This window comes from Symphalangus syndactylus, chromosome 10, assembly GCF_028878055.3.
Source record: "Symphalangus syndactylus isolate Jambi chromosome 10, NHGRI_mSymSyn1-v2.1_pri, whole genome shotgun sequence".
NCBI classification, from domain to species: Eukaryota; Metazoa; Chordata; class Mammalia; order Primates; family Hylobatidae; genus Symphalangus; species Symphalangus syndactylus.
The window spans coordinates 14897605-14913403 of record NC_072432.2 but is presented as its reverse complement, the minus strand read 5'-3'; the positions used below and the strand labels follow the sequence as shown (position 1 = coordinate 14913403).

The following is a 15799-nucleotide window of genomic DNA, read 5'->3' as shown; positions in this document are numbered from 1 at the left end:
CTGTCTTAAATCTTATTTTGTCTGATAATAATGTAGCTACTGTCACTCTCTTATGCTTTCTGTTTGCATCAAGCTTACATTCTTCCATCTCATCTTTTCACTTTCAAGTATTTAAATGGTTTTTTTTTTTTTTTTGAGATGGAGTCTTGCTCGGTTGTCCAGCCTGGAGCGCCCTGGTGCAATCTCGGCTCACTGCAACCTCAGCGTCCCGGGTTCAAGTGATTCTCGCACCTCAGCCTCCCAGGTAGCTGGGATTACAGGTGCTCGCCGCCATGCCTGGCTAATTGTGTGTGTGTGTTTGTGTGTGTGTGTGTGTGTGTGTGTGTTTAGTAGAGACAGAGTTTCACCATGTTGGCCAGGCTGATCTCGAACTCCTGACCTCAAGAGACCTGCCCGCCTTGGCCTCCCAAAGTGCTGGGATTACAGGCATGAGCCGTTGCGCCTGGCCTAAATCATTAAATTTCAAGAGTTTACCTTTTAGACAGCTTATACTTTGGCGTTGTTTTATACTTCGGTATGATGATCTCTAGCTTTTGTTGGACTATTCATCTACTTATACATTTCATGTTATAATTAATATTGGTAGATTTATATCTGCCATTTTGCTCTGTGTTTTCAGTATGTCTTTATTCACATTTTTTCCTCTGTAGTGACTTTACTTCCCTCATTTGCAATAAGTAGATACTTTCTACCATACTTTATTTTTTGAGTTAGCTTTAGTGACAGCTGTAGAGTTTTCAACATGCATATGAACTCATAAGAATCTACTTCAGATTTATGGGACCTTTATTCTAGAGAAATGTGACAATTTTACTCCAATATAGTTCTATTCTCTCCACCCATATTTGTGCTATTGTTAGCACATATATCTATATATGTTACAATCCTGATATAGTGTTATAATTATTGCTTTTTATCATCTCATGGCTTTTAAAGACGCTAAGAGAAGAAAGAAGAAAATATTTTACGTAATTTTTATGTTAATATTCTTATTTACCATTTCCTATTCTTGTTATCTTTTTCCATATGGCATTGGCTTTTTACTCCACCATGTTCTCATTACTCTCCTCCTCCTTTTGGCTATCATGTTCAATATATTATATTTCTATATGTTACAGTCCCAATGATATCATCTTAAAGCTATTGCATTATGCTTTTGTTTTAAAAAATTGGTTGATAGTAAAGAAAAAAATATTTAATTATATCTCATGGAGTCTACAATTCCTCCCTGTGTTTGGCTATCAATGAGTAGCTCACAGGTACCCTCTCTTTTATCCTCTCTTGTTGCTCTTAAGTGACTACAGTATAGCACATGTGCACAGCCTTCCAGAACACTAGAGGTGAGTTTGAACTTAGTAGGTCCTCTTCAATTGTCTCTTTCCATGTATCTCTGTGTCAGTGTTGTTGTTACTCTGTCACTTCGTTTGCTTCTACTAGAATCTTGGAGCTGTTAGAATTCTCTGATTGCTTGCGTTATGACCTCTGTTGTTTGTGACTTTGTGCCTGGACATGGATTCCTCCTCAATGTGTTCCAAAGGCCTTCTGGTCCCACTGGAATACGTCATACACAATTCAGACCTGGAGGAAAGTTTGGAGGCCCCGACTCCCTTGACTTCCCTGCATAGAGACTATATTACGGAGCAGACTCTGGAGGAGGGATTGGAACTGTGTCCCTCTGGAATATACTTCTGCAACTCTGAGTTAGAGGAATGGAGGAAGCCTTTGGTTCAAATGCCATAGCTCCCCACTGTCTTTAATAAGGTATAGAGGATTATCTTGAATAAATGTTTCTTGATTTGCTTTATTCCCTTTGGTCAGGTTCCAGATAATTTAAAACATTGTCCAGTGATTTTAACTAGTTCAATAGTTGTTTTCTATGGAGATCCTCATACAGGCATTCTGGCAATTACCTGATTACCTTGAGATCTGTTATTTTCCTGTTTTCTATCTGCCACTTGTGTTCTATAAACCCTTTTCTTTCTTTTGAATTAGTCAAATGTTATGTATTATTTTCTTTAGTTGGCTTTTAGCTGTATTTTAGTGCTTTGTTATTTTAGTGGTCGCTTTAGGGTTTATAGTACACATCTTTGTCAGTTTTCTGTCATGTAGTATTATATTACTGAATATAAGAATCTTACAATAATATACTTCTAATATTGCCCCTCTTAACCTTTTTGTTACTGATATCACACTTTGTATTTCACTCTACATTGCTAAAATAGGTAGACAGATACCTAGATACATAGATAGATACCATATAACTAACACTTAAACACTTTAACAATTATTTTCTTATAGTTTTGCCTTTTCAAAAGTTCCTTGTATATGGAATTAGATACTATTTAGCCATTTCAGTCTACCTTCTTTCACTTAGCAAAACACACTAAAAATTTATCCATATTGTTGCTGCCTAAATCCATAGTTCATTTTTATCATGGAATAGAATTCTATTGTATGAATTTACTATAGTTTTTCTATTTTCCAATTGAAGATGACATCTAGGTTATTTGTAATGGTTGCAATTATGAATAAAATGCTAAATATATTTGTGTACAGATTTTCATTTGAACAGGAATTTTCATTTCTCTAAGGTTAATACCTAGGAACATGATGCGGAGTCGTATGGCAGGTGTTTATAAGAAACTTCCAAATTGTTTTCTAAAGTAGCTATATTATTTCATATCTTCACCAGGGAGGCATGAAAGTTTCAAATATTCTACTACCTAAACAGCATTTGGGAATGCCAGTGTTTTGGAATTTTAGACATTTAAATTTTGATGTAGCAATGTGTCACTGTGGTTATAATTTGCATTTCTCTAATAATAAATGGCATTGAGCATATTTAATGTGTTTGACATCTGTTTACACTATATCATAAAATGTCTATTCAGATATTTTGCCTATAATTAAGGGCTATTTGATTTCTTTTCTTTCTTTTTTTTAACAGGCATACCTTATATTATTGTTCTTTGTTTTATTGTGTTTCACTGATTTTGTGTTTTATAAAATTATTATTATTATTATTTTAACTGTTATTTTAGGTTTGGGTACATGAGAAGTTTTGTTACAAAGGTAAACATGTGTCATAGGAGTTTGGTGTGCATATTATTTCATCACCCAGGTATCAAGCCCAGTACACAATAGTTATTATTTTCTTATTGTTGAGCTTTAAGCATTATTTCTATAGTCTGGATTCAAGACCTTTGCAGGAAATGTGACTTGAACATTTATATTCTCCCAGTCTGTGACTTGTCTTTTCATCTCCTTGATGGTGTACTTTAGATAGCAGATGTCTTTGATTTTATAAATTTTCTTTTATCCATTTTTTAAGATATTGTACTTTTAGGTTGTATCTAATAAGTCTTAGCCCAAAGTTAGGCAAATTTTCTGTTCTGTTTTATTCTAAAACTTTTGTTATTTACATTTTAGACTTAAGACTACGATATGCATTTGATTTAATTTGTAACGATTGTGAAGTATACAACAGTGATATTATTATTTTTTGTTTCTACGTGGATGTCCAATATTTGAGCAATTCTAATATTATTGAAATTTTTTTTTACCTTTGTCAAAAATCAGTTGACTATCTCTTAGAAGTTTATTTCTGGACTTTCCTTTCTGTTTCACTTTTCGATATGTATCTTTTTTATGATATCACTCTTGCATTATAGCTTTATAGTGAGTCTTAAAAATGATACTTATCCTTCAACTTTGTCCTTACTTTTCAAAAATCCTTTTTTGAATCTTTTGTCCTTACTTTTCAAAAATCCAGTTTCAGTTTTCTGCATATGGCTAGCCAGTTTTCCCAACACAATTTATTAAATAGCGAATCCTTTCCTCATTGCTGGTTTTTGTCAGGTTTGTCAAAGATCAGATGATTGCAGATGTGTGGCATTATTTCTGAGGCCTCTGTTTTGTTCCATTGGTATGCGTATCTGTTTTGGTATGAATACCATGCTGTTTTGGTTACTGTAGCCTTGTCTCTGATTTTTAGCAGTTAATTCATTTCCATTAAATGTAATAATTGATATGAGTGGATTTACATCTGCTCTTTTGCAGCTTGCTTTCTAAATGTCTCCTGAATTAAAAAAAAATTTTTTTTCTGCTTTTGTGTTCCTCCATTACTGCCTTCTTTTAATGTACCATGTTTTTTCTTTTCTGATTATTTACTAGACAATTTTGAGTTATTTTCATAGTGGTTACTCTAGTAATTATAATAAGCAACTGAATTTATCATCCTGTTATATATAAGTAGTAACTTAGTTCCAGTAAAATATAAAAACTTTGATTCAATTTAACCTTATTCTTTTTCTCAAATGTTTCCTGTTTGTTTCATATGTATCTATATATTATAACCTCAACAATATAGTATTATATAATAATTCATCTTTTATGCCATAATCTTTTAAACCAGTCAGGATAAAAGAAAAAAATATATATTCATTCTGTCTTTCAAAATTTCTGCATAATTATCCTTTCTGGTACTTTTTATTGAATTAGAATTACTGACTGATGTTATTTTCTTTCATATAGAAGGACTTTTCCTACTACTTCTAGTAAGGCAGATTAAGAACAAATAATATCAGTCTTTGTTCATCTTAGAAAGTCTTTATTTTGCCTTCATTTTTGATAGATGGTTTTGTTGGGTGTAGAATTATTGCTTGAAGTCGTTTTCTTTCAATGCTTTGAATGTAATACTCCACTGCTTTCAAACATCCATTGTGTCTCTGAGAAGCTACGTGGTGTTCACATTGCAGTTTACCCATATGTGATGAGTTGCTTTTCTCTTCAGTTTTAGAGGTTTTGTTTTTCTTTGTCTTTTGGCCTGCTTTACATAATTTTTAAATATGTTTGTAATTGCTGCTTTGAAGTCTTTGTCTGATAAGTCTAAAACTACCTGAGAAGGGAAAAATACCCATTTTAGCAGTTGGAATTAATGGGTTAAATGTTTAAATGTGGATTTTATAAATTTTTAATTTATTGAATTAAAAATTGGTAACTGAACTTAAAAATTAACTGATCACTAAATTTAAAGTTATTTAGTTTTTATCAATTTTGTATATTTTGAATATTAATGTACCAAGAAAATATACAGTCTAAAGCCTTTTGGAAGTTTCTGCCCAGAAAACAAATCCTAAGAATTAGAGCTTGTTGAACAAGAGTTTATGAAATATTAGAGAGTAACCCACTGGGCATTTTCCAGTAATGTCTAGTACTAATTCAGGCACACCTCAGAGATAATGTGTCTCTATTTTCAGACCACCACAATAAAATGAACATTGCAATAAAACCAAAAACACGAATTTTTGGTTTCCAATGCATATAAAATATATGTTTATATTACACTGTAGTCTATTAAGTGTGCAATAACATTATGTCTAAAAAACAATATACATACTTTTGAAATACTTTATTGCTAACAACTGCGAATGATCATCTGAGCCTTTAGCGAGCTGTAGTCTTTTTTGCTGGGGAAGGGTCTTGTCTTGATGTTGATGGGGGCTGAGTGATCAAGGTGGTAGCTTCTGGTGGCTGTGGCAATTTCTTAAAGTAAGACAATAATACATTTTCCTGTATCAATTGACTCTTCCTTTTACTAAAGATTTCTTTGTAGTATGTGATGCTCTTTGAGCACTATAAATTGTATATCAAAATTGGAGTCACTCCTCTCAAACCCTAATGCTGCATTATCTACTAAGTTTGTGTTATATTCTAAATTATTTTCATTTCAACAATGTCCACAGCCTCTTCACCAGGAGTAGATGCCATACCAAGAAATCACATTCTTTGCTCATTCATAAGAAGCAACTCCTCATTAATTCTAGTTTGATTATAAGATTGCAGCAATTCAATCACATATTCAGGCTCCACTTCCAATTCTAGTTCTCTTGCTATTTCTACCACATCTGCAATTACCTTGTCCACTGAAATCTTTTTGTAATTTTAATTTTTTTTGTATTTTAAGTTCTGGGGTACAAATGTAGGATGTGAAGGTTTGTTACATGGATAAAGTTATGCCATGGTGATTTGCAACCTATCAATCCATCGCCTAGATATTAAGCCCAGCACACATTAGTTATTTTTCCTAATGCTCTCCCTCTCACCACCCTAGCCCCCAGCAGGCCCCAGTGTGTGTTGTTCCCCTCCCTGTGTCCATGTGTTCTCATTGTTCAGCTCCCACTTATAAGTGAGAACATTCAGTGTTTGGTTTTCTGCTCCTGCATTAGTTTGCTGAGGATAATGGCTATGTACCACATTTTCTTTATCCAGTCTATCATTGATGGGCATTTTGGTTGATTCCATGTTTTTGCTATTGTGAATAGTGCTGCAATGAACATACGCATGCATGTATCTTTGTAATAGAATGATTTATATTCCTTTGGGCATATACCCAGTAATGGGATTGCTAAGTCAAATGGTATTTCTGGTTCTAGATCTTTGAGGAATTGCCACACTGTCTTCCACAGTGGTTGAACTAATTTACATTCCCATCAACAGTGTAAAAGTGTTTCTGTTTCTCTGCAACCTCACCAGCATCTGTTGTTTCTTGACTTTTTAATAATTGCCATTCTGACTGGCATGAGATGGTATATTATTGTGGTTTTGACTTGCATTTCTCTAATCTGTCTTCCACTGAAATCTTGAACCGCTCGAAATCATACATGAAAGTTGGAATTCATTTCTTCCAAACTCCTGTTAATGTTGATATTTTGACCTCCTCTCACGAATCACTAATGTTTTTAATGGCATCTAGTGTGGTGAATCCTTTCCAGAATTTTTTTTATTTACTTTGCTCACATACATCAGGAGAATCACTATCTATGGCAGCTGTAGTGTAGGCTTACAAAATGTATGTCTTAAATAATAAGACTCGAAAATCAAAATGACCGCTTGATACATGGGATGCAGAATGGACATTGTTTTAACAGACATGAAAACGTCATTAATCTTCTTATACATCTCCATCGGAATTCTTCAGTGACAAGGTACATAGCCAATGATCAGTATATTTTGAAAGAAGTCTTTTTTTTTTTTTTTCTGAGCAGTAGATTTTAGCAGTGGCCTTAAAAATGGTTAGTAAACCATATTATAAACATGTGTTTTAATTTATGCTTTGTTTTTCTGTTTCTAGAGCACAGGAAAAGTATATGTAACATAATTCTTAAGGGCTCTAGCATTTTCAGAATGACAAATGAGCCTTGGTTTCATTTTAAAGTCACCAAATGTATTACCCTTTATTGAGAGAGTCAGCCATTAAAGTTTGAAGACAGGCATCAATTTCTTGCTAGCTATGAAAGTCCTAGATGGCATCTTCTTCCAATAGAATGCTATTATGTCTACACTGAAAATCTGTTGTATAGTTGTAACCACCCACAATAATTATCTTAGCTAGATCATCTGGATAATTTGCTGCAGCCTCTCCATCAGGGCTTGCTGCTTCTCTTCTACTTTTATGTTATAGAGATGGCTTCTTTCCCTCAACCTCATGAACCAAGCACTGCTCATTTCAAACTTTTCTTTGTCAGCTTCCTTAGCTCTCTCAGCCTTCAGAGAATTGAGTGAAGGCTTCGCTGTGAATTCTGCTTTGGCTTAAGGGACTATTGCAGCTGGCTTGGTTGTCTATCTAGGCCACTCAAACTTTCTCTATAACTACAATAAGATTGTTTTACTTTTTTTATTTTTTAACGATTCATATGTTCACTGGAGTAGCACATTTAATTTCCTCCAAGAACTTTTTTTTTTTTTTTTTGAGACGGGGTCTCATTCTGTCACCCAGGCTTAAGTGAAGTGGCAGTCTCAGCTTACTACAACCTCTGCCTCCCGGTTCAAGCAATTCTTGTGCCTCAGCCTCGGAGTAGCTGGGATTACAGGTACATGCCACCATGCCCTGGTAATTTTTGTATTTTTAGTAGAGACGGGCTTTCACCACATTGGCCAGGGTGGTCTTGACCTCCTGACCTCTTTTCAGTAACTGTTTGGGGCTAACTGGAGCAAGAGGCCTAGCCTTCAGTGTGTCTCAGCTTTCAAGATGTCTTCCTCATTGAGTTTAATCGTTTCTTGCTTTGGATTTAAAGTCAGTAATGTGCGACTCTTCCTTTCACTTGAACACTTACAGGCCATTGTAGGGTTATGAACTGGCTGAATTTCAAAATTATTGTGTTTCAGAGAATAGGGTCTTCCCAGGAGAGGGAGAGAGATGGAGGGCATCCAGTCATTGGAGCAGTCAGAACCCACACGACATTCACGGATTAAGTTCACAGTCTCATATGGGCACATTCATGAAGCCCCAAAACAATTCCACTAATTACATCAAAGATCACTTGTCAAAAATTACCTTAATAGATAATAGTAATAACGAAAAAGTTTGGAATATTTGACACAGATATACAAAATGGTAATACTGTTAAATGCATGGTGCTAACAGACTTTCTTGAGGCATGGTTATCAAAAACCTTCCATTTCTAAAAAATGCCATATCTGTAAAGCTCAACTAAGCAAAGCATAATAAAATGAGGTATTCCTGTGCCATGTCTCATACTAACATTGTTTTTCAAAAGCTTTACCATCTTTACCTGATGCACTGCCATGACATACTTACCTGCAGCTATGTAAATTGAAACCAAACCAAAATATGACATTATGAGTATCATTTTTCATTCTAATTTGTGATATTAATAATGTAATATTGTTTTCATTTTTATTTTTTGCAGAAAAGAAAATATTATACTTAAACTATTTTATACTTCAATTATGACAAAATTCAAGTCACAGATTTATTTCCAGTTCATATGAAAACAAGACTGTTTTACTTATCCATTGGAGAAATATGTATTTCTTTTTTTTTTTCTAATACCCAACCTTTAATTTTATCAACTTTGGTGTAGAATTCCCTCACAAGCTTCAGTTATTCTAATGACCCCCAATGCTTATTCCCAACCCTCTTGCATACAACAGAGGAGCCATGATTCCTCAGGAAAAAAAAAAAAAAAAGAACTTTGTAAGTCTATTTTGTGTCCTGAAGAAGATGAATGCCTAGTGTTTTTCTTTAAGAAAAGAAACCTGTGAGTTTTAACTGGGCACGTAGCCACCACAAGTGCAAACCACACTTCTCAGAGTCCCTTTTAGCAAGGTGCTGTCATATGACTAAGTTTGGACCAATGGAATATGTGTGAATATAATGTGTGCAATTCCAGAGTCATCTTCTTAAAGCTGTTTGCCCTGGATTTTTCTTTTTCTCTTCTGATGGTGGGGAATGACATGAACCACAGCAGACATCTTGGAATTATTAGCAGAGTAGAACCATCCTTCTACAAAAGACCCTCTTCTACATTTAGAGTTTTACACGATAGAATCATAGACATCTATCACAAAAGTTATCACTGTAGAAACTGCAAGTTCATAGCATTAACTCACCAACATATTCCAGGCACTGCTGATAGAAAATGATATTATTTTAAATCAATGGGTTTTTAAACCTTTTTTATAAAACAGCCCAGTATACAAAACAAATGTCTGACCTGTTCAAGTAAATCTGCCCTTTCTCACCCACTTTAACCTTAGGTAGTTCTCCAGTTGTTCATGGAAAATCTAGGGACATTCTGATCATAGTATCAAAACCACTGTCTTAATAATATTCATGTAATGTTTTATAATATCAAGCCATTTTATCTGCTTCATTTATTATTTATTTGTTTAGAGACCGAGTCTCACTTTGCCACCCAGGCTGGAGTGCAGTGGCACGATCTCAGCTCGCTGTAACCTCTGCCTCCTGGGTTCAAGCAATTCTCCTGCCTAAGCCCCCCGAGTAGCTGGAATTACAGGCACACGCCACCATGCCCAGCTAATTTTTGTATTTTTAGTAGAGATGGGGTTTCTCCATGTTGGCCAGGCTGGTCTCGAACTCCTTACCTCATGTGATCCACCTGCCTCAACCTCCCAAAGTGTAGGGATTAGAAGCGTGAGCCACGGCGCCCAGCATCTGCTTTTTTATGTCTCATAATAAGTTTGAAAAATACTTTTCTTTCAACTTTACAGGTTAGAAACTTTGTGTTGAGAGTAGTTATATATCAAAGGCCAAACATATATAACTACCAAAGGAGAGATGACTGACAAAGAAGGAAGAGTGGTTTTTCTGCCATTCTTCCCTTGTACCATAAGAATTATGAACAGTTGTTAGCTAGCATTTAAGGCTACTTAATCAAAAATATGTATACATAAAACTTAGATTTGAGAATAAAGATAAAGTATTGCTGCTAAAATCAGATTATTTCCAATTATGAAAATATAAAGTACATGCATATTGATAGCATGGAATATAGAAAAATAACATAGATGTCAGTTTCTATTTAGTTTATAATTTTTAATTATCTTCTCTAATTATTTGTTTTAACAAAAATATTTAATATTTAACAAAAATATTTGCACGATCAAATGATACCATTTTATTACAACTACTTTTAATTTGTTTAGAAATTTTAGTAAAGAAGGGAAAATATGAGCTATAATTTTATTTTGCGTTCAAATAGGACAATGTGATAATGAACTGTGACACTCAATTCACATTCTGTAGCTAAACACATAGGCTTTTCGTTCTTGTGTTCTTTCTGTGTACTACTTTCCTACATACAAACCATCAATAAAATCTCTCATCAGTAGTAAAATGCAAATATTCAAAAAGTGTTACAACTCATTATTGTTGGTAGTAATATCTTTTGAGTATCTCTTTTGAGTATCTCCTGATTTTGCTATATTCTATTGCTGGCAAACATTTTCAGTGACAAAATGATCCAAGAATACTTTAAAAGAATCAGAAGAAAATAGGAGTATCATTACACATGAAATTTTGTTGAGTACCATCCTGTCTTTGCATGGAAAATAGGCTATTTAATATATTATCTACTACTTTTGAAATGTATTTTTTAATTTGGAATTCAGATATATTCCAGAAACAAAAGTAATATTCACTTGAATTTATAAGCTTAATCAGTTGGATATACTCAAAGGAGAAACTGATCTGTCTTTATAGAATTCTCTACTGATCATTTCTTTAGCATTTGATGTCAATGGTAGATGTCATTCTTCATTTGCCCTATTAAGAATACTTTCTCAAATGAATAAAAAATAATTTTCTCACGATTGCCCTGGGAAGAATGGCTTGGTTCAAGATAGATTTTAGCTGATAAATACTATGAAATTATTTTAAACTCTGCAGTATATTCATGGACTCTTTTATATATCCCCATTTGGAAAATGCAAATATCTTTAACCTTTTTTTTTTTGTTGAATCTAGCTTAGTATTGAATATTCTTGTTCTTAGTCACTAATATAAAAATGTAATATATTAAGTCCCTAGGGTGCTCTAGTTAGCAATGTACAAGGTATTATCAATTAGACAATAAATAAGTAAATAAATGCTGTAGGCCTATGTACTATATATATATATAAAATATGCAAATATGTATAGGAAATATACTGTAGATAAAGCATTCATACTTGACTTACAAAATAAATATTTTTCAATGTATATTGGTGCAAGCACCCTTATATACATATGATTTGCATTAGACACTCAAAATAATTTGGATTATGAAACTGTTTCTTTAGTAATGACTACAACTTCCTGAGGAGGGACCCCTTTCTAGAGCTATTGACTCCAGATATTAAAACCAGGTACTTGCCTTGGTACTTTAAGGTTAGCTGTTGCTAATTTTAAACTTACTACATTCCTACTTTATGCATTGCTCACAACTTTATAAACAGTACTTTTTGGAGTTTTCCTCAGTAACCCTTTGTGAGTGGTCATCTCTTTCCTGCCAGGGTCCTCAGGGAGGCAGCATGCCAGTTGGCTTGATTCATCAAATTCCAGACCCCTTGAGATTGGGTGAATGATGGTCCCCTAAAGATGCCCAAATCTTAATTCCTGGAACATGTGAATATTGTACCTTATACTTTGCAAATGTGACTAAGGGTCTTGAAATTGGGAGATAATCTTATGTTATCTGAGTGGGCCTGCTGTAATCACAAGGGTCTTCATAAGAGTATGGCAGGAAGGTCAATGTCAAATAGAGAGAGATGTAAGGACTTCAGCAGAGGTAGGAGAAAAGAGAAGATTCTGCTGCTCGCTTTAAAGTTGGAGGACGAGGCCTCCTAAGAAATGCAGTCAGCCTCTAGAAGCTTGAGAAGGCAAGGACCCCTGGAAGTAATGCAGACCTACCACCATCCGGGTTTTAGACTTCTGACCTCCAGATATGTAAGAAAATACATTATTTTTGTTTTAAACCACTAAATTTGCAGTAATGTGTTACAGTAACAGTAGGAAACTAACTGTGCTTTTAAAGACTCCCCCTTTCGAGACAATTATTCTTTTTATCACATCTCTATTCTGTTAAAAATAATCTGTGTTTTAATGCAATTTTTTATACCTCTCATTTGAAGTCTATCCTAAAAATGTAGCTTTTAAACTTGCATTAAAACATTCAGTCATATTTAGGGAAAGATAGAGATGGAAATGATAGTTACATCAAAGAAGTTAATGCCACAGAAATTCCACTGAGGAGGATTACACATAATCATAAATCTATCCAATTCATGTAAGTTTTGTGTTCTTTGAAATGTATTTAAAGGCCTTTGCCTGAGAAAGGGATGCCGAAGGCTATCACATTCCAGAGAATTATTTCCAGTTTATACATTTCTAAATACAGTTTTCTAAACTAAGTATAAAATCATATTTAGTTATTAGGAAATATATATTTATAAAATAGCGTGGAAATAACCTCTGGGAGTAAAACGACTCCAAGACCCAGTAAGGGTTAAACTTTCATTCATAACTCAGTAAAGACAATTAATGGTTACTTCTAGGTTTGTGAGGTTTTTTTCTGTATATAACAAAAACTGTTGTATACATTTTGTTATATAATAATTGTCATATACATCTTGTTATATAACAATAACTTAGAAATGAGAACAATTAGCAAGGTCTAGAGCTGCTCAAGTTGCAAAGCAACAGGGGTGTTGAAAAGTCTTACTCTTACCTCCTCTGAAGAGTCTTCCCTGATCACATCCAAAGTTCTAGTAATTTAATATTTCTAAATTGGGAAACATTAACATCCTATTTTCTTCCCCCATAGCCTTTTGTGCGTGCCTTAATCATAATACTGCTTATAATATTAATAACATTAATAACGAGGTGGGCATAGAGTTCTATACTGTGGCTGATACCGTGTTAAGCATTTTATACCTATAATCTTCTTAATTACAACAAATATTTGTCACTTTTTCAAAAAAGTAAATAAACTGAGGTTAGGTGACTAGACAAATATCAGAACTTCAACTCATATTCAAGACTGCCAAGGTCAAAACGTTACTTTTAACTCCCATGCTCTACTGACTGGCCATATTGTATTTTATCAGTTGTTTACCTGTGTGTTTGATGCCCCAACCTGAGATCAGAGATTATATCCCATATGTTAGTATTTCTCATTCATGGAACTTTGCAATGACACATAATAGATGCTCAACAGACATATGAAAGAGCTTACAATTTCCAAGTTGTTTTGATGCTTTACAAGAGGTTTAGTTAGGATGTACATTACATAAAAATTCTGTTTAAACCTGTCCAGGTATTTTAAAAGGAGAAGAACCCCAATCAGCTTTGACTGACATCATTGCAATCTATGCAATCTGCCTTAGACAAAATTAGGACAGAGAATCAATTGAGGTTGATGTAGAAATAAAACCTTTTAAGCCAAAACCTTAAAGTAAGATGATAACATCTTACATGCTAGGTAGAAGTGATTTGACTTAGGCATGCTAGCTAAATTACCTGGGCCTAGGCCTTGAGAATGTCTAGGTGTTTTAGATCTTTCATCATAACTTAATTCAAAGGCAAGGGTTTATTTTAAACAGAGGAAACTTTAGAATGTGGAGGACTGACATACTATTTCCCAAAATAGTATATTACTGTGCAGCCTTGTCCAGATGGTGCAATGTGTATTTTATATATTTTGACATCTGTGAATAAAAAAACTTGACTTGTTATCGAAATAAGCACAGAAAAATAATTTCCATGTCATCGTGAGAAAAATAACATTATAATATAACTGCTTCTTTTGGTGGAATTTAAGGAAAGAAGAGAGAAACCAAGAGAGACAGAAAGAGAAAGAGAGAGAGAGAGAGAAATTGAGAAAGGATAGATAGAGATAGACCAAGAACTAATGCACAAGCTGAAATAGGTGTAAGAATTCATTGTATTTCAATTATCTCTCCTAAACCATTGTACTCAGCCTATTTGGATGTATTCCTTTTTTTTTCTTTTCTCTCTTTATTTATTTTTTACAAGGCGTCATTAAACCTGCAAGCTCAAACTGGAACAAAATATATACTACGAGGTTATAAATATAGAGTATATATTCAAATTCCCATGAGTAAAACAGGCTTTTTTGTTTGTTGTGGTTTTATATTCTAAATTACGTATTCCGAGTGTAAGCACATGCTGAGGTATCTGGAATATACCATCATTTAATTGTCTCCAACATATTGTGATTAAAGGCATTTAACAGTCTCTTGAATGCCCAGAAAAAGTAATTGGCTTAACATATTAAAATACACTTAGGTGATAAAGTAACCATTTGAGTGAAATTTACATTTAAAGAAATATTAAATCTAAGCCTATTAACTTCTTTTTATGATAGAAAATGTTTTCACTTTGTTCCCTGAAAGACTAAATTTCTCTCCTCCTCTGTTGAGGCACCTTTAGTTACCCAAAGGCAATTTAAAACTTTCTCAGATCTCAGTCTGCTGGTATTTCTAGGCCTCCCTAGGTTCTGCAAAACAGTATATGTAGTTGCTCCTCAATCATCTTATTGTAGTGTACTGCCTAAACACCCATTGGAGACGTGGAAGATTGATATGGTATGATTCTGCCTTTTAGAAAGTACCATATTGTTGTGACACCTTATATAAAATAAGGCATTTTCATTATTTTTGGGTCAGTCACAGAAAAAAGTTCACAGAAAAAATGGGGCAGAAGGTACAGAGATTTCCCTTATGCTTCTTGCCCTATGTATGCACAACCTGTTCCACTGTCAACATCCTCCAACAGAGTGTCGCATTTGTGCAACTGATAAACCTGCATTGGCACAGCATTTTCACCTAGAGTCCATAGTTTACATTAGGGCTCATTATTGGTGGTGTAGATGCCATGAATTTGACCAAATGTATCATGATATGTATCTACCATTATAGTGTCATACAGAGTAAGTAGTTTTACGATCCTAAACATCCTGTGTTCCAGCTGTTTATCTTGTCCTTTCCCTACCCCCTGGAAACCACTGATCTTTTTACTCTCTCCATAGTTTTGCCTTTCCAGAGTGTTGGAATCATACAGTATGGAATCATACATTTGGAATCATACAGTATGCAGTCTTTTCAAACTGGCTTTTTCTCGCTTAGTATCTTACCCATTGAATACATATTACATTGTCTTACCCACTGAATACATGTTACTCTGTTAAGTTTTCTCCACGTCTTCTGATGGCTTGATAGCCCGTTTCTTTGGTATACTCTCTGAGATTTACATTCCTATCTAGAAGTAATTTTAAAGCTCTCCTATTTATGTTTGAAATTTTAAGATGCATAACTTATACCCTAAAATATATATGTACACCGTTTCCTCATTTTATTTTCTTACTCATTATATCTCAAATATTGGATTGATGTTATCAGCTGAAGGGAGAGATCCATCCATTGTCTGGGTGGACCGCAGTTTATTTATCCATTCACCAACCAAAGGACATCTGGG

General features: G+C 34.1%; 1 long non-coding RNA gene across 1 annotated transcript in view; it reads left to right on the top strand.

Annotated features, from left to right (window-relative positions):
• Positions 1–1494: 1494 nt before the first annotated feature.
• LOC129491870 (uncharacterized) overlaps positions 1495–15799 on the top strand; it is a 50180-nt gene continuing 35875 nt past the window's right edge. Inside the window, exon 1 of the long non-coding RNA XR_008660647.2 lies at positions 1495–1761. This is a non-coding gene — a long non-coding RNA (uncharacterized lncRNA). The remainder of the gene's footprint in view (positions 1762–15799) is intronic.